Source organism: Somniosus microcephalus, chromosome 15 (genome assembly GCF_052327205.1).
Source record: "Somniosus microcephalus isolate GS21.2 chromosome 15, FLI_Smic_1.0, whole genome shotgun sequence".
In the NCBI taxonomy this organism is placed as follows: Eukaryota; Metazoa; Chordata; class Chondrichthyes; order Squaliformes; family Somniosidae; genus Somniosus; species Somniosus microcephalus.
In genome coordinates this window covers 109,150,793-109,175,640 of record NC_141001.1, presented here as the reverse complement: position 1 = coordinate 109,175,640, position 24,848 = coordinate 109,150,793, and the positions used below count along the sequence as shown (strand labels likewise).

Here is a 24,848-nt window from a genome sequence, read left to right as displayed (position 1 = left end):
TTTTTAGCGTGACAGAATTTTCCTTGTCCTAATTTTTTTTTCACCCTAAAGCAAAGAATTTAGATGTCATTTAAATCCTATTGCAGTCTCCACTTTTAAAATGTCTACTCCCTCACTGCCAGTTGGTGCCATCTCCACCTACACCCATAAACCCAATGGACGAGCTATCTCATCACTGGAGATGGCCATATCCTGAGAAACCCGAAAAATGAAATGGATTGATTCATTTGCCAGTCAGTACTGTCGTTTCTGTGGACTGATCAGACCCAATTCAGAATATAATAAAGGTTAATGCCTTATTACCTTGTACTGCTAGATGTCACATATATTTTATAGAATCAATACAACACAGAGGCCCATCGTGCCTGTGCTGGCCCTTTGAAAGAGCTCTCCAATTAGTCCCACTCCCCTGTTCTTTCCCCATAACCCCGCAAATCTTTCTTCAATTCCCCTTTGAAAGTTACTATTGAATCTGCTTCTGCCACCCTTTCAGGCAGTACATTCCAGATCCTAACAACTCACTGCGTTTAAAAAAAATCTCTCTCCCCTCTGGTTGTTTTACCATTTATCTTAAATCTGTGTCCTCTGGTTACTGACCCTCCTGCCACTGGAAACAGTTTCTCCTTATTTACTCTTATGAAAACCCTTCATAATTTTGAACACCTCTATTAAATCTCCCCTTAACCTGCTCTGCTCTAAGGCGAACAATCCCAGCTTCTCTAGTCTCTCCACGATATAAATATATTCTCTTGTGATCACAATATGCGCTAAGGATCTGTAGCAGCCAACATCACTATTAAACCATCTTCCCCTGGCTCCCCACCCCCACCAGAACAGAAGAATCCAATCTCTTTGATCTTGACGGGAACGATGGCTGAAGGTCAAAGGTTACAATTCAAGAAACAGCTTAATTCTTAAATGTTTACTACATAAAAGCTGATTTTGAGTTTAGAACATGCCGACTACTTTGAGAAATTATTTTTAAAACCGCACTGTAATTATGTATAAAATGAGTATTAAAATGAAACATTCTTTTTCTAAAAAGTGGAAAATGGTATTTGAGTTTTTATTTAGTTCACTTGATGCCAAGATGCACACACAAATGATCAGAGCAGAAGGACCCAAAAGCACCAACAACAACTTGTATTTATATAGCACCTTTAACAGTAAAACGTCCCAAGGCACTGCACACGAGTATTGTAAGACAAAAAAGTTTGACACTGAGCCACATAAGGATAAATTAGGGCAGGTGCCCAAAAGCCTCGTCAGAGGTAGGTTTTAAGGAGCGTCTTTGATACGCTTATCAATTACTCCATAAAAGACGATGAATCAGGAAGGTGATGAAAAGGCTTTTATTAACTAGAGAACAGAGCATGCCTCTCGTGGGTGGCTGGTTCCAAGAAGGAAGTGAGTCGGCGAAACCCCCACCTTTATACCTGGTCATGTGGGCGGAGTCAGCTGAGGCATGCCTTGGTACACAGCGCCACCCAGAGGTAACAATATACAATAACAGCGGTTTACCACATTCACCCCTTGTTTAAAATTAAGTCCGGCGGGGTGAAGGGTACTACAAGTTCGTGTAGTTAAGTCTATCAGGAGGCCTTGTCTGACGTCCTGATTGTCGTGGTGGCGGCGGCGGTGTTGCAGCATCCAACGTCGGATCTGGTGCCTGGGTGGTCAACGAAGGGTCCTGGGGCTCCGGCATGTCGTCTACAGGGGTTGGATTGGGAGGGGTGGTGGGGGATAACGGTGGTAGTTCAGGGGTACCCGAGGGTGCGAGATCTCGTATGGAGACCGTGTCCTCCCGCCCGTCTGGGTATGTCACCCAGGCATACTGGGGGTTGGCGTGTAGGAGGTGCACCCTCTCGACCAGGGGGTCCGTTTTATGGGTCCTTACGTGCCTCCGCAGTAGGACGGGCCCAGGAGAAGTCAGCCATGCCGGTAGCGAGGTTCCCAATGTGGACTTCCTGGGGAAAACGAACATTTGCTCATGAGGGGTGGCATTAGTGGCAGTACAAAGCAGTGACCGGATGGAGTGGAGCGCCGCAGGGAGGACCTCCTGCCAGCGAGAGGTCGGAAGGCCCTTAGATTTTAAGGCTAAGAGGACGGCCTTCCAAACCGTCGCGTTCTCTCTTTCCACCTGGCCGTTCCCCCGGGGGTTGTAGCTGGTGGTTCTGCTCGTAGCAATACCTCTCGCTAGCAGGTACTGCCGAAGTTCGTCGCTCATGAAAGATGAGCCCCTGTCGCTATGTATATAGCTAGGGAACCCGAACAAGGCGAAGAGGTCATTCAGACATTTGATGACCGTGGTACTGGTCATGTCTGGGCAGGGGATGGCAAACGGGAGTACTCATCAATTATGTTGAGGAAGTACACATTGCGGTCAGAGGAGGGGAGGGGCCCTTTAAAATCGACGCTCAGGCGCTCGAAGGGGCGAGTGGCCTTGATCAGGCTTGCTCTGTCCGGCCTATAAAAGTGCGGTTTGCACTCGGCACAGATTTGGCAGTTCCTGGTCATGGTCCTGACCTCCTCGATGGAGTAGGGCAGGTTACGGGATTTGATGAAATGGAAGAACCTGGTGACCCCCGGGTGGCAGAGGTCATTGTGGAGGGTCTGCAGTCTATCAACCTGCGCGTTGGCGCATGTACCACGTGATAGGGCGTCTGGGGGCTCATTTAGTTTCCCGGGCCGGTACAAGATATCATAATTGTAGGTGGAGAGTTCGATTCTCCACCTCAAGATCTTGTCGTTCTTGATTTTGCCCCTCTGCTTATTATTAAACATAAAAGCTACTGAACGCTGGTCAGTGAGCAGGGTAAACCGTTTTCCGGCCAGGTAATGCCTCCAGTGACGCACCGCTTCCACAATAGCCTGGGCCTCCTTTTCGACAGAGGAGTGTCGGGTCTCGGGGCCCTGGAGGGTCCTTGAGAAAAAGGCCACGGGTCTGCCCGCCTGGTTAAGGGTCGCAGCTAGGGCGAAGTCGGATGCATCGCTCTCCACTTGGAAGGGGATCGACTCATCCACTGCGTGCATTGTGGCCTTCGCGATATCGCTCTTGATAAGAGTGAAGGCTGCACACGCCTCTGGTGTCAGGGGGAAGGAGGTGGATTTGATGAGGGGTCTAGCTTTGTCTGCATAGTGGGGCACCCACTGGGCATAGTAGGAGAAAAACCCCAGGCATCTCTTCAGTGCTTTTTGGCAGTGGGGGAGGGGTAGCTCCATTAGGGGGCGCATTCTGTCGGGGTCGGGCCCGATAACTCCGTTCTCCACCACGCAGCCGAGAATGGCGAGGCGTTTGGTGCGAAACATACATTTCTCTTTATTGTACGTTAGGTTCAGCCGTTGGGCCGTACGGAGGAATGTTTCTAGATTAACGTCGTGGTCCTGCTGGTCGTGGCCACAGATGGTGACGTTATCCAGATAGGGAAAGGTGGCCTGCAGCGCGTTCTCGTCAACCATCCGGTCCATCTCCCTTTGGAAGACCGAAACCCCGTTGGTGACGCCGAAGGGAACCCTAAGGAAGTGGTAGAGGCGGCCGTTCGCCTCGAAGGCAGTATACTGGCGGTCCTCATGGCGGATGGGGAGCTGGTGGTATGCTGACTTAAGGTCAATGGTGGAGAATACTTTGTATTGCGCAATCTGGTTGACCATATCAGATATGTGAGGAAGGGGGTATGCGTCCAGCTGAGTGTACCGGTTTATGGTTTGGCTGTAGTCAATGACCAGGCGGCGTTTATCAGTGGTTTTAACGACTACAACCTGGGCTCGCCAGGGGCTAGTGCTCCCTTCGATAATGCCCTCCTTCAAGAGCCGCTCCACCTCAGAGCTAATGAAAGCTCTGTCCCCGGCGCTGTACCGCCTGCTCTTGGTAGCGATGGGTTTACAGTCGTGGGTGAGGTTAGCGAACAAGGGGGGGGGGGCACTTTTAGTGTGGAAAGGCTGCAGGTGGTTTGCGGCAGGCGATTTAAAAGGTGTTGGTTGCAGACTGTGAGTGGGGGGAGGGGTCCACCGTATGCTAATGTGACACTTTTAAGGTGGCACTGAAAATCCAACCGTAGCAGCACGGCAGCACAGAGACGGGGCAGGACTAGAAGTTTAACATTTTTATATTCTGTGCCCCCAACCGAAAGGGTCACCACACAGTAGCCGCCGACGTCCATTGAATGGGGCTTGGACGCCATAGAAATCCGATGGCGCGTCGGCAGGACCGTGAGGGAGTGGCTACGTACCATGTCTGGGTAAATAAAACTCTCTGTGCTCCCGCTGTCGATTAGGCAAGTGGTGGCGCGGCCGTTTACCGTGATATCCATCATGGAGCTGGATAGATGATGAGGGAGGGCTTGATCCAGCGTAACGGAGGCCAGTGTATGGCTTAGTGAGTCGGTATGGTCGTCCGACGAGACGGTGGTCGAGTCCGGAGACGAAGTGGCGGTTGAGTGCGGCGGGTAAAATGGTGGCGGCCATGCGGCCGGAGGTGCACAAAATGGCGGATAAGATGGCTGCCCCCATGGTTCGCACGCGGCGCTGCTGGCGTTCGCTGGTTTCCCCCTGCAGGCATTGGCGTAATGGCCTTTCTTCCCGCAGCCCGAGCAGGTAGCGGTCTTAGCCGGGCAGTGCGCTCTAGGGTGTTTTAACTGGCCACAGAAATAGCATTTTTGGGCCTGGTTACGGGGCATCGCTGCGGTTCTTACCGGGGGCGGCTGTCCCAGTTGATTTCGGGACATCGCTGCAGCAGTTGGTGCCGGGGGCGGCGGTCCCACGGTCGCAATGGCCATGGCACGGCGCCGTTACGTGAGTATGCTTCGAGGTTTCGGTGGGCCGCATCTAGCGAGAGCGCAAGGGCTACGGCCGTCTTCAGGTCGAGCTCCTTGCTTTCGAGCAGTCTCTGCCGGGAGTAGTCGGACTGGAGGCCCCTGACGAAGGCATCACAAGTAAGTCCCTCCGCGTGCCCCGCAGCCGTTACCTCCTTACAGTCGCAGTCTCTGCAGAGTGTCTGTAACACCCATAAAAATGCCTCTACCGATTCCCCCGGTTGCTGCCTGCGGGATCCCAAGAGGTGTCTGGCGTAAATCGTGTTCACTCGGCGCGTGTATTGCCCTTTTAGTAGTTCGAGGGCCGCCGTGTACGTAGTAGCGTCCCGGATGAGCGTATATACTTGAGGGCTCACCTGGGCGGTCAAAACTTTTAGTTTGTTCTCCTCCGATGTCACGGCGGAGGCTCCTAGGAAGGATTCAAAGCAGCTCAGCCAGTGTTCGAAATTGGTTGATGAACCCGCTGCTTGAGGGTCGAGGTCCAGGCATGCCGGTCTGAGGGCTCGCAGCAACGCCTGCTGTTGTTGCTGTTCAGGTGTCGCCATTTTACTTCTAGTTAATAAAATTGATACGCTTATCAATTACTCCATAAAAGACGATGAATCAGGAAGGTGATGAAAAGGCTTTTATTAACTAGAGAACAGAGCATGCCTCTCGTGGGTGGCTGGTTCCAAGAAGGAAGTGAGTCGGCGAAACCCCCACCTTTATACCTGGTCATGTGGGCGGAGTCAGCTGAGGCATGTCTTGGTACACAGCGCCACCCAGAGGTAACAATATACAATAACAGTGGTTTACCACAGTCTTAAAGGAGGAAAGAGGTAGCGAGGCGGAGAGGTTTAGGCAGGGAATTCCAGAGCTTAGGGCCCAGGCAACAGAAGGCCCGGCCACCAAAGGTTGAGTGATTATAATCAGGGATGCTCAAGAGGGCAGAATTAGAGGAGCGCAGATATCTCTTTGGGGGGGTGTGGGTTGTGGGGCTGAAGGAGATTACAGAGATAGGAAGGGGCGAGGCCATGGGGGGATTTGAAAATGAGGATGAGAATTTTGAAATTGAGGCGCTGCTTAACCAGGAGCCAATGTAGGTCAATGAGCCCAGGGGTGATGGGCAAACGGGACTTGGTGTGAGTTAGGACACGGCCACCAACAGGAATAGAGGCAGTTCAGGCACTTGGTGATCCATCGAATACGGCAGCAGCAGCATTATTAAAGGGGTGGGTACGATAAAAGCCTCACAAGGGAAATGAATTGATTTCTGCAGAAGCTTTTCTGAAAGCCAGAATTATTTGGCCCGTTCCTGAAGATTTAAAGGGGTAGAATTGGCATTTTTGTTGGCCAGTAGCTAAAATTTGCATTTCTTCGCTTCCCTCGTACACTTTGATGTGCCTTGCCCTGCGGATGTGCCTGCACAGCTGTCCGAGTTTGGAATGGTAGTAGCGCCCCCAAAGCAGAAGTCTGGACATCCCCGGGGGTTAAGCTTGGAAGAAGTAGGTACATTCCCTCCCTAAGCCTCTCTACCCCTCTCCTCCTTTAAGAAGCTCCTTTAAACTCTTTTGACTAAGCTTTTGGTTGCCTATCCTAACATCTCCTTTTGTGGCTCGGGTCAAATCTTGCTTCATAATGCCTCTGTGAAGTACGTTTTGTTAGTTAAAAGTACTATATAAATGCAAGTTGTTATTGTTAAAGGGAAGCACCGTGGTGACGAGCGGTGGTGACACATGCACGCACTTGTTTCAATTAAGCATTTTGTAAAAACTATTGCGATAAGTCATGCATTTTTGAATGTAAAAGAATAGAGAAAATAAATGTAGGGGTGAGGATTGATGGCGCATCAGTAGGAGGAGGGTGGCTGGTTTTGACTGACTATTTTCTTTTTATTTAAAATAGGATTGTATGGTCAGTGAGGGAAATTTCCTGTGCATCCCCCATTTTCTTGCTTCACCATTGGCCGGCTGTGCCTTCGGCTGCCTAGGCCCTAAGCTCTGGAATTCACTCCCTAAACCTCTTCACCTCTCATCTCCTCCTTTAAGTCACTCCTTAAAGCCGACCTCTTTGACCAAGCTTGTGGTCACCTGCCCCAATATCTCTTTATGTGGCTCAGTGTCAAATTTTATTTAAGAACTGTTCCTGTGAAGAGCCTTGGGACGTTTTACAATGTTAAAGGGCAAGTTGTTGTCTGATAGGGAGGGCCAGGCAATAATAAAAGAAAAGAAAGACTTGCATTTCTATAGCACCTTTCACGACCACCGGATGTCTCAAAGCGCTTTACAGCTAATGAAGTACTTTTGAAGTGGAGTCACTGTTGTAATGTGGGAAACGTGGCAGCCAAATTGCCTACAGCAAGCTCCCACAAACAGCAATGTGAAAATGACCAGATAACCTGTTTTTGTTATGTTGGTTGAGTGAGAAATATTGGCCCAGGACACCGGGGATAACTCCCCTACTCTTAATCTGCTTCTTTAGATTGATCCCCCTTTGGCAAAATAGAAAGAAGAGCCTTTCACAATCTCAGGACATCCCAAAGTGCTTCACAGCCAAAGAAATACTTATTAAGGTGTAGTCGCTGTTGTGTGGTAGGGGCAGCCCTAGCAGCGACTTTGCGCACAGCAAGGTCCCACAAACAACAGCGAGATAAATGACCAGATAATCTGTTTTGATGGCGTTGGTCAAGGATAAATATTGATCAGAGCACCGAGAGAACTCCCCTGCTCCTCAAAAAGTGCCATGGGACCTTTTACGTCCGCCTGAGAGGACAGGTGGAACCTCGGTTTGTCATATCCGAAAGACAGCACCTCCAACAGTGCAGTGCTCCCTCAGTGCTGCACTGAAAATATAAAAGAACGACCAGTTTAATGGACTGAAAATATTTCATACCAACACCCTTTCATTGCATTCTGTTTCTACGTGTAACAAAACATTATTTTGCAGTTTTCTAACCTATTTATAGGGAAGTACATTTTTGGTCTCTATGGTGTTGACAGTTGCAGCAAACCAAAGACAAACCAGTTGATCAGTTCTAATATAATTTAAAGCAAAACTTCATCAGTTTTATAAATCACAGTATTAAAGTAATATTGCACAAGAGAGGCATGTAATAGCCTCATTCTCAGACATTTCCAAGGGCGGTGATGAGAATTTGTTTTACGCAGCGAGTTATGATCTAGGATGCGCTGCCTGAAAGGGTAGTAGAAGCAGATTCAATAGTAACTTTCAAAAGGGAATTCGATGAATATTTGAAGGGGAGTAAATTGCAGGGCGATAGGGAAAGAGCAGGGGAGTGGCACTAATGCGGTAGCTCTTTCACAGAGCCAACACAGACACAGTGGACCAAATGATGCTATTTCTGTAATTTCCTAATCCTCTGTATTCTCTCACCAGGCAGCAGAAAGTCCAAGGCAGTGTGTTTTTGAAGAATGGCAGCTTTTAGAGAAAAGCTTAGGGTCATTTAACTCTTGCAATGCCTAATCTCTCAAAATACCCTCAAAAGCCCATATTCTTACACATGCAAACCAATGCTAACAATGGAAAATCTTCCACGTTTGTAAACAAAGTTTGCAAATTTAATTTGTATTTTTAGGAACATAGGAACAGGAGCTGGACAGTCAGCCCCTCGAGCCTGTTCCGCCATTCAATGAGAGCATAGTCGATCTGTATCTTAATTGCATCCACCTGCCTTGGCTCCACATCCTTTTATACCCTTGGCTAGCAAAAATCTACCAATCTCAGATTTAAAATGATTAATTGAGTTAGCATCTGTCGCTTTTTTGTGGGAGAGTGTTCCACACTTCGACCACCCCTTTGCATGAAGAGTTTCCTAACTTCTCTCCTGAATGGCCTGGCTCTGATTTTAAGGTTATGTCCCCTTGTCCTAGACTCCCTCATCAGCAGAAAAAGTTTCTCTCTATCCTATCAATTACTTTCAAAACTCCTGAAAACCTCAATCAAATCACCCCTTAACCTTCTATATTCCAGGGAATACAAACCTAAGTGTATGTAATTTCTCCTCATAATCTAATCCTTGGAGCGCTGATAACATTCTGGTGAATCTACGCTGCACTCCTTCCAAGTCCAATATATCCTTTCTAAGTTGCAGTGCCCAGAACTGTACACTGTACTCCAGATGTGGTCTGATCAGGGCTTTGTATAGCTAGTGTACTGTTGCCAAATTTGCTGATGATACAAAGATAGGTGGGAAAGCAAGTTGTGAGGACTGCACAAAGAGTCTGCAAAGGGATATATAGACAGGTTAAGTGAGTGGGCAAAAATTTGGCAGATGGAGTATAATGTGGGAAAATGTGAGGTTATCCACTTTGGTAGGAAGAATAAAAAAGCAAAATATTATTTAAATGGAGAGAGACTACAGAATGCTGCGGTACAGAGGGATCTGGGGGTCCTCATACACGAAACACAAAAAGTTAGCATGCAGGTACAGCAAATAATTAGGAAGGCAAATGGAATGTTGGCCTTTATTGCAAGGGGGATGGAGTATAAAAGTAGGGTAGTCTTGCTACAACTGTACAGGGCGTTGGTGAGACCACACCTGGAGTACTGCATGTAGTTTTGGTCTCCTTATTTAAGGAGGGATATACTTGCATTGGAGGCAGTTCAGAGAAGGTTCACTAGGTTGATTCCTGAGATGAAGGGGTTATTTTATGAAGCAAGGTTGAGCAGGCTGGGCCTATACTCATTGGAGTTTAGAAGAATGAGAGGTGATCTTATTGAAACATATAAGATTCTGAGGGGGCTCGACAAGGTAGATGCAGAGAGGATGTTTCCCCTCGTCAGGGAATCTAGAACTAGGGGGCATAGTTTCAGAATAAGGGGCTTGCCCATTTAAAACGGAGATGAGGAGGAATTTCTTCTCTCAGAGGGTCGTGAACCTTTGGAATTCTCTACTCCAGAGAGCTATGAAGGCGGACTCATTGAATATATTCAAGGCGGAGATAGATAGATTTTTGAAAAACAGGGGAATCAAAGGTTATGGGGAGCGGGCAGGGCAGTGGAGTTGAGGCCAAGATCAGATCAGCCATGATCTTATTGAATGGCGGGGCAGGCTCAAAGGGCCAAATGGCCGACTCCTGCTCCTATTTCTTTATGTTCTTATGTAGCAAAGCTTCCTCCCCTTTATATTCTAGCCCTCGTTATAAAGGTTATATATCAATGAGTTCTGCACACCAGCAAAGTCCCCCTCCAACATGTAGCAATTCATTAAGGCAGTGTGCTGTTCATTGATACCAACGTGTTGTTCCGTAATGGTGCCCATTCTGGGTATGTCTCCAGATTGAATATCGGAATCCCCCAAGTGAACAAAGCCACCATGGTGGCCGCAATGCTAATGACATTGACACCAAGGCCTGCCTTCGCCTTTGGAAAGAATAAAATAAAACATCCACCCTACTAGCATGCGCCAGAAAATTACATCGCTTTATCCATTTACATGGAGACTCTTCAAATGGATTTATTTCATAGGTTTTTTTCTAAATAAAAATCTCTTGCCAAAAAAACCCTACAATAATTCCAAATTCTAATAAAAATACTAGAAGTATATCATAAGACCCCTGCCAAGCAAGTAGGCACTGTTATAAACCATGCTTGATAATTAACAGTATTGGTTCTTAGACATTCGGAGGTAAACAGTTGCAAACTGTTTTCATAGGTCGTCTGTTTTCAGAGGATTTGGGAAATAGATGCGTCATTTTGACATTTTCCTTTAATTTTTTCAAAATACGGGGGGGGGAGAAATTGCGTGTCGCCCCGTGTGGCGGCGGTAACATCCGGGAGGCGAGACATCTTGCGCCAGGCGCGGAAGTTCCGCCCCGTTCGCTAAATTCGGGTTACCGCCCCCTGGAAGGAAGTGGAGCGCTAAATCAAGCACTCCACTTCCTTCCTGGGGCGGGAGCGTGGCACACGGCTCAGCAGCGCTCAGCACTGGGCCGCGTACGAGGGGCTCTTCCCTCAATTAAAGGGAAGGGCCCAAGCTGCATACACTGCCAAAGAAGAAGCCACCTACCCGGACCAGCGGGGGAGCGAGGGGAGCCGCGCGCACTCAAGCAGATTGCCGAGCTGAGCGATCGCGGCACCGAACCCGCCAACAAACCGCCACCGGAGCAGCAACGAAAACGGCACTTTTTTTTTCACAGCAGCCGGCCACCTCCCCTTTTATTTCCGCCCTGGTAGCGGCCAGCCGCCTGGTACGTGACCCCTGAAGTCGCTGTCATCGCCCAGCACGGCTTCGAGGGGCGATACCCAATTTAGGGTCCAAGGCGCTAATGGGGCGATGCATGCGGAGATGCCGTCACGATCTCCGGGCGCAGGAGATCGGGGTGCAACGTCGTAGCGTCGCGAATATGGCGGGAGTCTTTAGCGGCGCCACGCCCGATCGCAAAGTCGTTTGCGCCCCATTAGCGCTAATGGGAGACGCAAATGACCCGAATTTCTCCCCCATGGTGTAATAAAGGAACGTGGTTTTCAACAGTTTGTCAAGAGTGTACTCGAAAGATACAGAAACCGAATATCCACTCTCTGTATTCAGTTAAAGACCGATCACCTTTACTGTGTATCAATAATGTCTGTTCCTTGTACTCCACTACGAAGTCTCGTGCTTACTCAAAATGTGTTGTTGTGAACCAGAAGAGAAAGGAGGTTGCTTAACATTGGTAACCTGTCACAATTAGTATTAAACACTTGCATTGATAAAAGGAGCAAGAGATTACTGCTCCTAACTAATCTTGTATCAGCAATTGTGAGTGAAACATAGGTTGGTATGTGCTGAAATAGAACGGGATTTTCTAATGTAGCGGGAATTTTTTTTTAAGGATACTACATTGCTGCAGAAGATATATATTAGCAAATGCATCTCCTAATGTTTTTTTCAGAATTGCTTCAGAAATGGAAAGCCACAAATTATTTTTAGCAACAGATCTGCACAGGAAAGATCTTACCCAATGGTTATTAAAGGGTGTTTCTAGGCAACAAGAACTCTGGTCTGTGTGCAAGACCCAAGAATTCAATAACAGACACTTGAATACTTTTCTTGCACCTCAAACCACAATTACGAATGGCACAGAAACTGCTTTGACAAAGTAACTATCCTGACTGAGTGGAAGGGTCCATTTGCAATCTCTTGTTATGTTCGTCCACACCCTAGTAATTATCAAAATGACTCCATCAGAAGCAACAGCACCAGTTTCTACACTAGTGTGTTGAGCTAAAGTGTGACTTAAAAAGGTGTCTGGCCACAGTAAAATTGTTTGAAACATGCCCTAATGCTATCATTTTATCAAGTTACCAAAATAAAAAAAATCAGCGTATTCTTAGATTTTTTTTTACAACCTGTATGAAAGGCTGTTCCCAGTAGTTGATGGTACAAGGACTAGGGGACACAGATTTAAGGTTTTGGGCAAGAGATACAGGGGGGATGTGAGGGAAAACTTTTTTACGCAGCGAGTGGTGAGGACCTGGAACTCGCTGCCGACGGAAGTGGTGGAAGCGGAGACACTCAATGTTTTCAAGGGGAGACTGGATAGGCACTTGAGGGAAATAAACTTGCAGGGCTACGGGGGATAGAGCAGGGCAATGGGACTGACTAGATTGCTCTAGAGAGCCAGCACGGACTCGATGCGCCGAATGGCCTCCTTCTGTGCCGTTATGACTCTATGATTCCACTGCGCTGGCCAACATTTATTAACCTGTCACAATGCATACAACTTTAACATCCATAACCAAGGTTAAACTCACCATATCCATCACTGGTCGATGTCCATATGAAAGCAAAATGGCATTGGGAGGGCTTGCTATAGAAGAAAGAAAGACTTGCATTTATATAGCGCCTTTCACGACCACCGGACGTCTCAAAGCGCTTTACAGCCAATGAAGTACTTTTGAAATGGAGTCACTGTTGTAATAGGCAACAGGAAAGCACATAAGGTGCTATGGGTGATTGGCAAAAGAATGTAAAGTGGTTTTGCGCCAATTGCTTCAAAGAGCAAGCATATCACACTCATAAATATCTGCAGAAACACTTTAAAATAAAGTGACATTTCAAATGAATGTCCATTGTAGACTAATTGATAGAGATCGATTGCTATGATTAGTTAACAACTCCATTATCGTTGTATCATGCGACTGCCATGATTATGATTATGGGTTAGATTATGAGGAGAGATTACATAAACTAGGCTTGTATTCCCTGGAATATAGAAGGTTAAGAGGTGATTTGATTGAGGTTGTTAGGATTTTGAAAGGAATTGATAGGTTAGATGGAGGGAAACCTTTTCCACTGGTGGGGGAAGTCTAGGACAAGGGGACATAACCTTAAAATCAGAGCCAAGCCATTCAGGAGAGAAGTTAGGATACGCTTCTTCATACAAAGCGTGGTCGAAGTGCAGAACTCTCTTCCACAAAAAGCAGTAGATGCGAGCAGCAGCGGCGGCGGCAGAGCGGACCTGGGAGGAGTGGCGAGGTGGCAGCGGTGGTATAAAGAGAGCCTGAGGCGCAGGTAGGCCCCACAGTGTTGTGTCTGTGTATAATAAGACACAGACTGCAGGAGAACGGTACAACAGGTGTTTACTCAACGTGGTTCACACGGGAACTGATCTGTACAGATTACTACTCAGTGCTATATACAGGTGTGGTCACTGCCGGTACTGCAGTATACATGAGCTGTAAAAGATAGTTCCCCTCTTAAAGGTATATACATTACAATTCCTCCCCTTTTAGATTAACAGTACCGTAACTCTCATTTAACAATTAAATATCAAACTAATTACAATTAACACTTTTAACATGCAACATTAGCTGAAAATAGTCTATTTATATATTCAGTCTTTGGGGAGGCCTCCTGATCCTTTCTGGATAGCGCCTTTCCCGAGTGTCTTGCTCTTGGTGCGGAGGCGATTCTGGCCCCGTCGTCGGTTGGTTCATCAGCTTCCGATGCTACTGTTTCTGGGGTAGATGCGACCTGTACGTCGGGTTCATCACCAGGTACATATGGGCGAGGCATGGGGTTGACTTGTTCCTGTGACTCTAGGATCTGGTCAGCATGGCGTCTCACGATGCTCTCCCCAATGTCCACTGTGTACATTAGTGGGCCCTGCCGTGTTCATATCGTTCCTGGCTGCCATTTTTCTGTTCGGTAGTCGCGGGCCAAGACTGGTTGCCCTACATTGAAGCTCCTTGTTGGCTTCTCATGGATGTGCTGGAATTGCTTACTCTCAACATCTCTTCATACGTTTGGTCTGAGCAAATCCAGGCGAGATCTTAACCTTCGGTTAAAGAACATCATGGCTGGGGCCTGGTTGGTGACTGCATGTGTCGCATTTCGGTAGGCGAACAGGAAATTGTCCACCTTGTGCTGCAGCGGAATGTTGTCATTGTACATAGCCTTTATTGCCTTCTTAAAGGTTTGTACGAACCTCTCAGCCAATCCATTTGTGGCTGGATGATACGGGGCGGATGTGTAATGCCTTACCCCATTCTTTTTCAAGAACCTCCGGGACTCTTCGGACACAAACTGTGGTCCATTGTCGGAGCAAATCTGTTCTGGCAAGCCATTCCTGGCAAAAATGGTCCATAGGACTGCAATAGTTTTCTCCGTGGTGGTGGAGGACATTTTGATGACCTCAGGCCATTTCGAGTGCGCATCCACGGCTATTAAAAACATTGAGTCCATGAATGGACCAGCAAAATCAATATGCACCCGTTGCCATGGAGATGAGGGCCACTCCCATGGGTGTAGAGGGGCCTGTGGTGGTGCATTTTGGACTTTCTGGTATCCTGAGCAGCTCTTGGTCAGGTCCTCGATTTGTTTATCGATTCCCGGCCACCACACTTAAGCCCTGGCTAGGCTTTTCATTTTTACCCCTCCCAGATGACCCTCATGAAGCTCATTGAGCACTTTATCCCTTAACTTGGGTGGAATTACCACTCGGGATCCACACATCAAGGTCCCCCGGCACACTGACAGCTGTTCTCTCCTTGTCGAGAATGCTGGCAACAGTGAGTCGCCATGCGCTGGCCATCCCTTCACCGTCAAATCATATACCCGAGACAGTTTCGGGTCATTTCGGGTTTCCTTTTCGATACAAGCGTTAGTTACCGGTAGGTATTCAACTATAGTCGAATGGAATATTTCGACAGGATCCACTGCTGGTGCTTCCTCCGCAGTAGGCAGTGGCAGGCGTGATAGCCTATCAGCATTTCCATGCTGTTTCGTGCCCTTATATTCAATCTCATAGTGGTGCGCCCCTAGAAAAAGTGACCATCTTTGTAGTCGTTGCGCAGTCATCACCGGAACGCCCTTCTTCAGATTAAAAATGGAGACAAGAGGCTGGTGATCAGTCAGCAAGGTGAATTTCTGCCCGTGCAGATAGTGATTGAACTTTTTCACTCCCCACACTAGGCTGAGGGCCTCCCTGTCAATCTGGGCGTAGTTACGCTCGGCTGAGGTTAGTGATCATGACGCAAAGGCTATTGGCCTCTCTGAGCCGTCCGAGAATTTGTGCGACAGCACCGCTCCAATGCCGTAGGGTGATGCATCACATGCCAACCGAATTGGTAATGCCGGGTTGTAATGGGCCAATACCTCTTTCGATGTGATTAGTGTTTTGCTCTTCTGGAAAGCTCGTCTACATTCATCACTCCACTTCCATGGCACGCCAGTTTGCAGTAGGGTGTTCAGTGGGTGTAGTATTGTAGACAAATTTCGCAAGAACTTATGGTAGTAGTTTACCAGCCCGAGGAACGACCTCAGTTGTGACACATTTTCCGGTGCTGGAGCCTTGACTACTGCCTCAATCTTCTCTGGGGACTTATGTAACCCCTCTTTATCGATAACGTGGCCACAATACGAGATCTGTTTTCTAAAAAAACTCGCATTTAGGGCGTGATGTAAGAAAAAGGAGACTTACCATCAAGTAACTTTAAAGTAAGCTTTAAGTAACTTATAAACACACTATATACACGAGAGGTCTTTACCATGCCTCTGGTAGAAGCCTCTTACAATACTGAACAGACCAGTATTTATACCAGTCCAACAGGAAGTGACATATGACAGGAAGTGAGGTATGTACACAGTTCATAGTTCATAGTTCATAGTTCACAGGAAGTGATGACATAACTTCCCGGAAGTTATCATTTTTATCACATTCTTCCCTCCTGCAGGATTAGGAGGCTGTGGTCTACCTTTTGGTCCGCAGCCGCCGAACAAGGAAGAGTCGCACCCGTTTGGATTCCCGTCGTAGAGGGTCGCTGGTCCGCTTACATGCGGTTGGCCATTGGTCAGAGTCTGTGTGGCCTGGATTGCCCTGTGAAGGGTCGGGGAGATCATGGCTTCGAGTACGAGCCCCAATAGGTTCAAAGTCGGACTGCCTCTGTTCAGAGGGAGGTGCAGAGCTGGTCTGTGGCGGATCAGTACTTTCATGCGCGGTACTGGGAGGGTCGCAACCTTGAGCACGGGGTTCTACCGGCACCAAGCTAGTTGGTGTCCGATCAGGATCCTGGAGAGGGGTACCCGATAGGTCCCAAGAGTTTCCTGGTGAAATGCCATCACCCGATGTCCCACTAGGTCCTGGTGGGCAGGGAGCCAGATCCCGTAATGATACGGTAGATTCTCAGCCGTCGGAATATCGTATGTTTGCATAGGTGGGGTTGGCATCGGTTAGTTCGACCTCGTCTACAAGAGGGTCATTTTTAGACGTCCGAACGTATCTTCGGAGTAATACAGGTCCAGGAGTAGTTAGCCATGACGGGAGTGATGTCCCATGAGATGAGCGACGCTGGAATCCAAAGAACCGCTCATGAGGTGTAGTATTTGTGGCTGTAGAAAGCAGGGACCGTATAGAGTGCAATGCATCCGGAAGCACTGTTTCCCATTGCTGGTCTGGTAGGCCCCGAGATCTTAAAGCGAGACGTACGGAATTCCAGATGATACCGTTATACCTCTCTACCTGCCCATTTCCGATGGGATGGTATGGTGTTGTTTTGCTTGTAGCAATTCCCCGTTCTGAGAGGTAGTCCTTGAGTTCCCTTGACATAAAGGATGGACCCCGATCTGAGTGAATATAAGCCGGCATGCCACAGAGAGAAAATACCTGCTCAAGGCAGCAGATTACTGTGGACGCCAGCATATTGGAGCAGGGGAAGGCAAACGGAAAACGTGAATATTCGTCGATCATGGTGAGCAAATATGTGTTCCGAGTTGAAGAGGGCACTGGGCCCTTAAAATCGATGCTAAGTCGTTGCATCGGTTGGGTTGCATGTATGAGTATACCATCTGAGGGGCGGAAGAACTGAGGTTTTAATTCCGCACAAAGCCGGCATTCTGAGCATATTTTCTTTACATCTCCAGTGGAAAAAGGGAGATTCCGTGATCGTACGAAATGTAGCATGCGCGTAACGCCAGGGTGACACAAACCATTGTGGACATCCATGAGAGTGGAGGATGACATAGTGGAGCAGAATGCCCGTGTGAGGGTGTCCGGGGCCACATTCTCCTTGCCAGGCCGATAGAGAATGGTATAACCAAAAGAGGCCAGTTCCATCCTCCAAAGTTGTATTTTATTATTCTTAATTTTGGTTCGTTTTCGATTATCGAGCATGAAGGCGACTGATCGTTGGTCCGTGATCAATGTAAAGTGCTGGCGAGCTAGAAAATGGTTCCACTTCCGTACTGCCTCTATGATGGCTGTGGCTTCTTTCTCAACCGGAGGATAATGTAGCTCGGCACCTTGTAAGGTCCTGGACATAAATGCTACAGGACGACCTTCCTGATTCAGAGTAGCCGAGATCGCCACCTCCGAGGCATCACATTCAACCACGAAAGGGAGATTCTCATCAATGGAGTGAAGAGCCGCTTTCTCCAACTGTTTTTTGAGAAGGTTAAAGGCTGCAACAGCCGCTGTTCCCAATGGAAATGATCTAGCATGCAGCAAGGGCTGGATTTTGTCCGAAAAATGAGGAATCCATTTAGCGTAGTATGCAAACAGACCGAGAGCCCGACGTAAAGAAGCCGGATTCTTAGGTGACGGGAGCTCTTGGAGCGGGCGAAGTCTTTCTGGGTCTGGCTTAATGATACCATTGCCTACGCAGTAGCCAAGGATGTTGATGGTCGGTTGCGACTCAACAGATTTGGATTCATTCAGGGTCAAATTACGGCGATGGAGGGCATCCCGAAATTTTTGGAGGTTGGAGTCATGTTCCTGTTGATCGTGACCTGCAATGGTAATGTTATCAAGATAGGGAAAAGTGTCCCTTAGGTTTTCCTGCTTAACCAGGCCATCCATTGCCCGTTGAAAGACAGCCACTCCATTAGTAACCCCGAATGGGAGGTGACAAAATTGGTACAGCCGTCCATTAGCCTCAAAGGCTGTGTACTGCTTATCTGAGACCTTCAAGGGTAACTGATGATAGGCACTTTTTAAATCGTAAGTTGAGAACACTTTGTATTCAGCCAGTTTATTAACCATATCATCAATGCGTGGCAATGGGTAGGCGTCCAAGTCGGTATATTGATTGATGGTTTGCGAATAATCGATGCATAGTCACTGTTTGTGAGGTTTTAGAGGGTTCTTGACAATGACGACTTGAGCCCGCCAGGGCGACGAACATGGTTCAATGATATCCTCTGCTAGAAGTCGAGAGATTTCAGCCGCAATAAAAGATTGGTCTTCCTGATTAAAGCGCCGCGATTTCATTATTATCGGTTGGCATTGAGGCGGAATACTGGCAAATAATGAGGGTTCATCAAGTGAAGCTGCTGATAATGCACAAAATGGTAATTTAGACGGTATATTAGAAATAGTAAGTCCGGGTTTGGATCCACCAAACTCAACGGTGAGTTTCTTATGCTGTTTTTGGAAGTCCAGCCCTAAGAGGAGATCACTACATAAGTCCTTGAGCACCGAAAGTCGGGTGGAGGGATACATACGACCATGAAGTGTCATATCAACAACACAAAAGCCGGAGATTCTGGTATTAAGTGATGACTGGGCCATCGCAATTGCCTGGTCTGATGGGAAGACATGTAGTTTCAATTTCGCAACAATCTGTTCCTTAATGAAACTATCAGTACTTCCTGAGTCAATTAAGGCATCTAAGGTATGCCCTTTAATTGAAATTTTTGTGGCTGCATGAGACAGGTTCTGTGGGCAAGCAGCTGTAATTGGTGTCGTTGCACAGAGAGTGGCTAAAACTCTCGGTGTGCTTCTTCGGGAGAGAGCTCGAGAGGAAGCTTGATAGGTCCTAGCTGGAGCATCTTGATAGGCCCTAATTGGGGCAGTTCGGTAGGCCTTAGCTGGATTGGCCCTCGTAGAGGCCCTTGATAGGCAAACTTTAGCAAAGTGTCCTTTTTTCCCGCAATAACTGCAGATTGCATTGCGAGCAGGGCAGGTTTTCCTAGGGTGAAAAGCATCTCCACAAAAGAAGCATTCCTTCCTAGATTGCCAAGAGGCTGCTAAAGTGGGGTCGTCCTCCTCTTCTTCATCAGAATTATCAGAATTAGATTCCCCCATGATAGGGTTCACCTGAGACCGCTTGAATTGTCTGGTTGCAGCTACAGCAGCAGATCGAGATCTGGGCAGCTGATAGAGGTCTGCATTTCTCTTTGCCAAATCCAGTGAACAAGCTAGGTCAAAAGCTTTTTGTAGCTCAAGTGTTTTACTTTCTAGTAGACGCTGGCGTATAAATGGAGAGGCAATCCCGCAGATGAAAGCATCACGAATCATTTCTTGGCGGTACAGCTCAGCTGAGGCTGCCTGAAAATTACAATCTACGCTTAGCCTGCGAAGTTCTTGCAGGAATTCGTCAATTGATTCCCCTGGCCCTTGTCGGGCTGTGGCCAGTAGATGTCTAGCATAGACCTCATTTGGGGTCTTCGCATACAGTTTCTTAAGTGCCCGAATCACCTCTTCGTAATTATCCCAGTCATCAACATATTCGAACACTTTTGGGGTCACATAATTGACAAGTATCTTCAATTTAGCAGGAGCATCCGCTTTACATTCATCCAGAAAATTCTCAAAAGTACGATACCAATGCTTCCATACCCTGCCAGCTGCTGGTGTATTCGGGTCCAAGTCCAGACGAATAGGTCTAAGGATTTTCTCCATGATGGGTGGTTCCCTGGATCCTTAACTTCCGAGTTTGTCTGAAGGTCTAGTATTTGTCAGTGTAAATACTAAGTTACTTAAATTGATGTAAGAAAAAGGAGACTTACCATCAAGTAACTTTAAAGTAAGCTTTAAGTAACTTATAAACACACTATATACACGAGAGGTCTTTACCATGCCTCTGGTAGAAGCCTCTTACAATACTGAACAGACCAGTATTTATACCAGTCCAACAGGAAGTGACATATGACAGGAAGTGAGGTATGTACACAGTTCATAGTTCATAGTTCACAGGAAGTGATGACATAACTTCCCGGAAGTTATCATTTTTATCACAGGGCGGTTAGCTCGGAGCCCATATTCCTGCAATCTAGTGAGCACCTGCTCCAGGTTGGCAAGGTGATCACTGTCATTTTCGCCCGTGACCAGGATGTCGTCCAAATAACACTGGGTCCCTGGGATCCCTTGCAGGACTTGTTCCATTGCCCTCTGCCAAATAGCCGGAGCTGATGCTACCCCGAATACCAGCCGGTTGTATTGGTAGAGACCTTTATGGGTGTTGATTGTGAGTTTTTTTTTGATGCTTCTTCTACCTCCATTTGCAGATACGCCTGGGCCAGATCAATCTTAGTGAAGCGTTTCCCTCCAGATAGCGAGGCGAAAATATCTTCAATCCGCGGAAGTGGATATTGTACGGTGTGAAGGACCGGGTTCACTGTTACCTTAAAGTCCCCACAGATGCGAACCAACCTTGGTTCCCCAGGCGTGCTGCTCAACGACTTTTTCATCACAGGGACGATGGGTGTAGCCCACTCGCTCCAGTCTACCTTGGACAGTACACCTGAACGTTCCAGACTCTCCAGCTCTGCTTCGACGGCTGGGCAGATCGCATAAGGTACCGGTCTGGCCTTAAAAAATTTTGGGCTTGCGTTTTCTTCAATTTTAATCATCGCTGTCATGCCTTTTAGTGTTCCGAGTCCTTGCTGGAACACTTCTTTTGCGTCAGTTAGGATCTTTGACAGTCGCCCAGGTGTGACGTCGTCATCCTTTTTGGCAGCCACAGTCAGTGCCTGTATGGAATGCCAATCCAGTTGTATTTTCCGGATCCATTCATGTCCCAGTAATGGTGGTCCTCCATCGTGCAATACATACAGGTCTAGTTTTGGTGTTTCCTTACCGTTATATATAACGGTCACCCTTATTTTCCCTTTGGGGTAGACTTTTTGCCCCGTGTACGTCTTCAAAATAATTTTTGTGTCTCTCAAGGGTATGTGTGAGAATAGCCGCTCGTAGTCCCGTCGGTTTATGACTGTTAGGGCTGATCCTGTGTCCAATTCCATCTTTACCTGGACTCCTGCTATCTTGAGAGTGACCCAAATGGTTCGGTGATCCTCCGTTGTGATCACATTATGTAGTTTCAGACAACTCAGTTCCCTGCTTTCGGAGTCGTTATCACTCTTTTGTTCGTCTGAACTATTCTCCATCATCTTATGTACCTTCTTGTACTTTTCTTTGATAGGTTTCTTATTGCTGGTTTTCTTTCCCGACCTGCAGACTTGTGCTATGTGTCCTACTTTTCCACACTGTCTGCACACTTTGTCTTTGAACCAGCAATCATTCTGGTCGTGTGTTGTTCTGCTGCAGCGATAGCACTTCTCTGTTCTATATGACATTTCGTTTGTGCCATATTCTTGCGGTCTCTGTTGTATCTCTGCAGCGCCCCGTGCTGCTGCTTCATATGATACCACAATGCTGAAAGCCTTTTCCAGCGTAAGGTCCTTTTCAGATAAAAGCCGTTTCTGGGTTCCTTCACTTTGAAGCCCACACACAAACTAGTCCCTTAAGGTATCTGCCAGTCCCGCTCCAAACTGGCAGTGTTTCGATAGTTTGCGCAGTTCTGTTAAATAATCAGCATTGCTTTCATCCTTATGCTGGTTCCGTTTGTGAAACTTGAATCTTTCTGCTATCAGCAGCGGTGTGGGGTTTAAATGTTCCTGTAGTATCGTTACTATGTCTTCAAAACTCTTTTCCATTGGCTTCGTTGGGGTTACTAGATTTCGTAATAAACCATACGTCTTTGCACCCATTAAATTTAACAATGCCACGCTTTCTTGTCATCTGACACCTCATTTGCCTTGCAGTATACCTCTATTCGTTCGACATATGTAGTCCAATCTTCGACTTCATTGTCAAACGCGGTGATACTGCCACTCTTCGGCATTTTGGGTGTGGTTTAAAATGGCGTCTCCCAATGGCTTAAAATGGCATCTCCCGCGCTTTCCTTCCTCCCCCGCTGCTGCCAACGCCGCTCCCGGCGGTTCTCGTGGCAATGGCGGCGCCCTGTAAGTTTCACGCGCTTCTCCTGTGCTGCTGCCAATGCCGCTCTCGGCGGTCTTCGTGGCAATGGCGGCGCCTCGCGGGTTTCTGCGCGTCTCTCTCTCCCTCTCTTCGACGCTGCTCAGCCCCTGAACACCGGCTGCGCCCTGTGTGCTCTGCCCTCTCTCTCTCTCCCCCATTGACGCTGCTCGGCCCTTTGCTGTGCCGCTCGGTCGGGCTCTAGCCCACCGCTGTCTGGGAAGGGTCTGCGCACTACCTGTTGCCAGCCCGTTTCACTGGACCACCTCGACTGGAAAGCCAAGCCTGGCTCTCGACAGCCTCCCCCGCAATTCTCGAGTCTCTGCTGGATGACTGGGCGGTTGCCCGTGGTCGACGCCCGAGTCTCTGGCCTTGACCTCCAATCCACTGATCTCCAGGAACGAATCCCCGGGAGGTGATGCAGAGTTGCAGGTAGGTTCGAACTTGCCTTGTCGCCAATGTTGTGTCTGTGTATAATAAGACACAGACTGCAGGAGAACGGTATAACAGGTGTTTACTCAACGTGGCTCACACGGGAACTGATCTGTACAGATTACTACTCAGTGCTATATACAGGTGTGGTCACTGCCGGTACTGCAGTATACATGAGCTGTAAAAGATAGTTACCCCCTTAAAGGTATATACATTACACACAGCAGCAGCAGCGGCGGCAGAGCGGACCTGGGAGGAGTGGCGAGGCGGCAGCGACGGTATAAAGAGAGCCTGAGGCGCAGGTAGGCCCCACAGCAGCAGCAGCAGCGACAGCAGAGCGGACCTGGGAGGAGTGGCGAGGCGGCGGCGGTACCAACACAGCACCGGCAGAATTTTCAAAGAGTGATGTCAGAAGTCAAAAGTGTCATCGGCACAAGGGGAGGGAGCTGATTGGTGAGTATCTGGTAAGTGTTTTTACTTGGCTTTCTTAAAGTTTTTAAGTTTATTCCAGCTAGGTTAGTAAATTAGAGGTTAATTAGAGGTATGGCAGGGCCGCTCACACCCGTGGAATGCACATCCTGTGCCATGTGGGAAGTCCTGGACACCTCCTGTGGTCTGGATGACCACATGTGCGGGAAGTGTCGCCAGCTACAGCAGCTCGAGCACCGGGTTACGGAGCTTGAGCGGCGGCTGCAGTCACTGCTGTGCATCCGCGAGGCTGAGAGCTACGTGGATAACACGTTTCGGGAGCTGGTCACCCCGCAGCTTAAGAGTGTGCAGGCAGAGAGGGAATGGGTGACCGTCAGAAACAAGAGGAGGACCAGGCAGGTAGTGCAGGAGTCGCCTGAGCCCATCTTGCTCACCAACCAGTATTCGGTGCTGAGTACTGGTGAGGGAGATGGTTCCTCTGGGGAGTGCAGCCAGAGCCAAGTCCACAGCACCATGGAAGGCTCAGCTGCACAGGGGAGTGGGGGGAATAGGAGAGGGAGAGCAATAGTGATAGGGGATTCAATAGTTAGGGGAGCAGACAGGCATTTCTGCGGCCGCAGATGTGACTCCAGGATTGTATGTTGCCTCCCTGGTTCCAGGGTCAAGGATGTCACTGAACGGCTGCAGGGCATTCTGAGGGGGGAGGATGAACAACCAGAGGTCGTGATCCATATCGGTACCAACGACATAGGTAGGAAGAGGGATGAGGTCCTGCAGGCAGAGTTTACGGGGCTAGGAAAGAGGTTAAAAAGCAGCACCTCAAAGGTAGTAATCTCCGGAATACTACCAGTGCCATGTGCTAGTGAGTTCAGAAATAAGAAGATAGAGCAGATGAATGTGTGGCTGGAGAGATAGTGTAGGAGGGAGGGCTTTAGATTCCTGAGGAATTGGAACCGTTTCTGGGGGAGGTGGGACCTCTACAAGGCAGACTGGTTGCACCTCAATGGGAACGGGACCAATATCCTCACGGGAGGGTTTGCTAGTGCTGTTGGGGAGGGTTTAAACTAGCTTGGCAGGGGGATGGGAGCCTAAGTATAGAGTCAATAGGGAGGGAAGAAAAACTGGAATTGGAAAACAAAAATGTAGAAATTAACTTGGAAGGACAGAGGAATAAAGGGCTAGATAGTAGTCAACAAGGAGGTTTGCCTGTACTAAATGGTATATACTTCAATGCAAGGAGTATAGCGAACAAGGCAGATGAGCTGAGGGCACAGGTAGATACTTGGGACTATGATATTATAGCTGTTACAGAGACGTGGCTGAAAGAGGGGCAGGTATGGCAGCTCAACATTCCTGGTTACAGAGGATAGAGAGGGAGGTAAAAAGGGAGTGGGGGGTCGCAGTATTGATTAAAGAAACTATTACAGCTGTGAGGAAGGATGATATGTTGGGGGGATCATCAAACGAGGCCATATGGGTCGAATTGAAAAACAAAAAAGGGGTGATCACACTGCTGGGAGCATACTACAGACCCCCAAACAATGAGAGGGAGATAGAAGAACAAATATGTAGACAAATTTCTGAGAAGTGCAAAAACTATAGGGCAGCAATAGTAGGGGATTTCAACTACCCCAATATTAACTGGGATAAAATTAATGTGAAGGGTATAGAAGGTGCGGAATTCCTAAAATGCATCAAGGAGAACTTTTTTAGCCAGTAT

The 24,848-nt window shown here is 48.0% G+C and overlaps 1 pseudogene; it reads right to left on the bottom strand.

Annotated features, from left to right (window-relative positions):
* Positions 1-10,016: 10,016 nt before the first annotated feature.
* Positions 10,017-24,848, bottom strand: part of LOC147107144 (solute carrier family 13 member 1-like) — a 79,139-nt pseudogene continuing 64,307 nt past the window's right edge.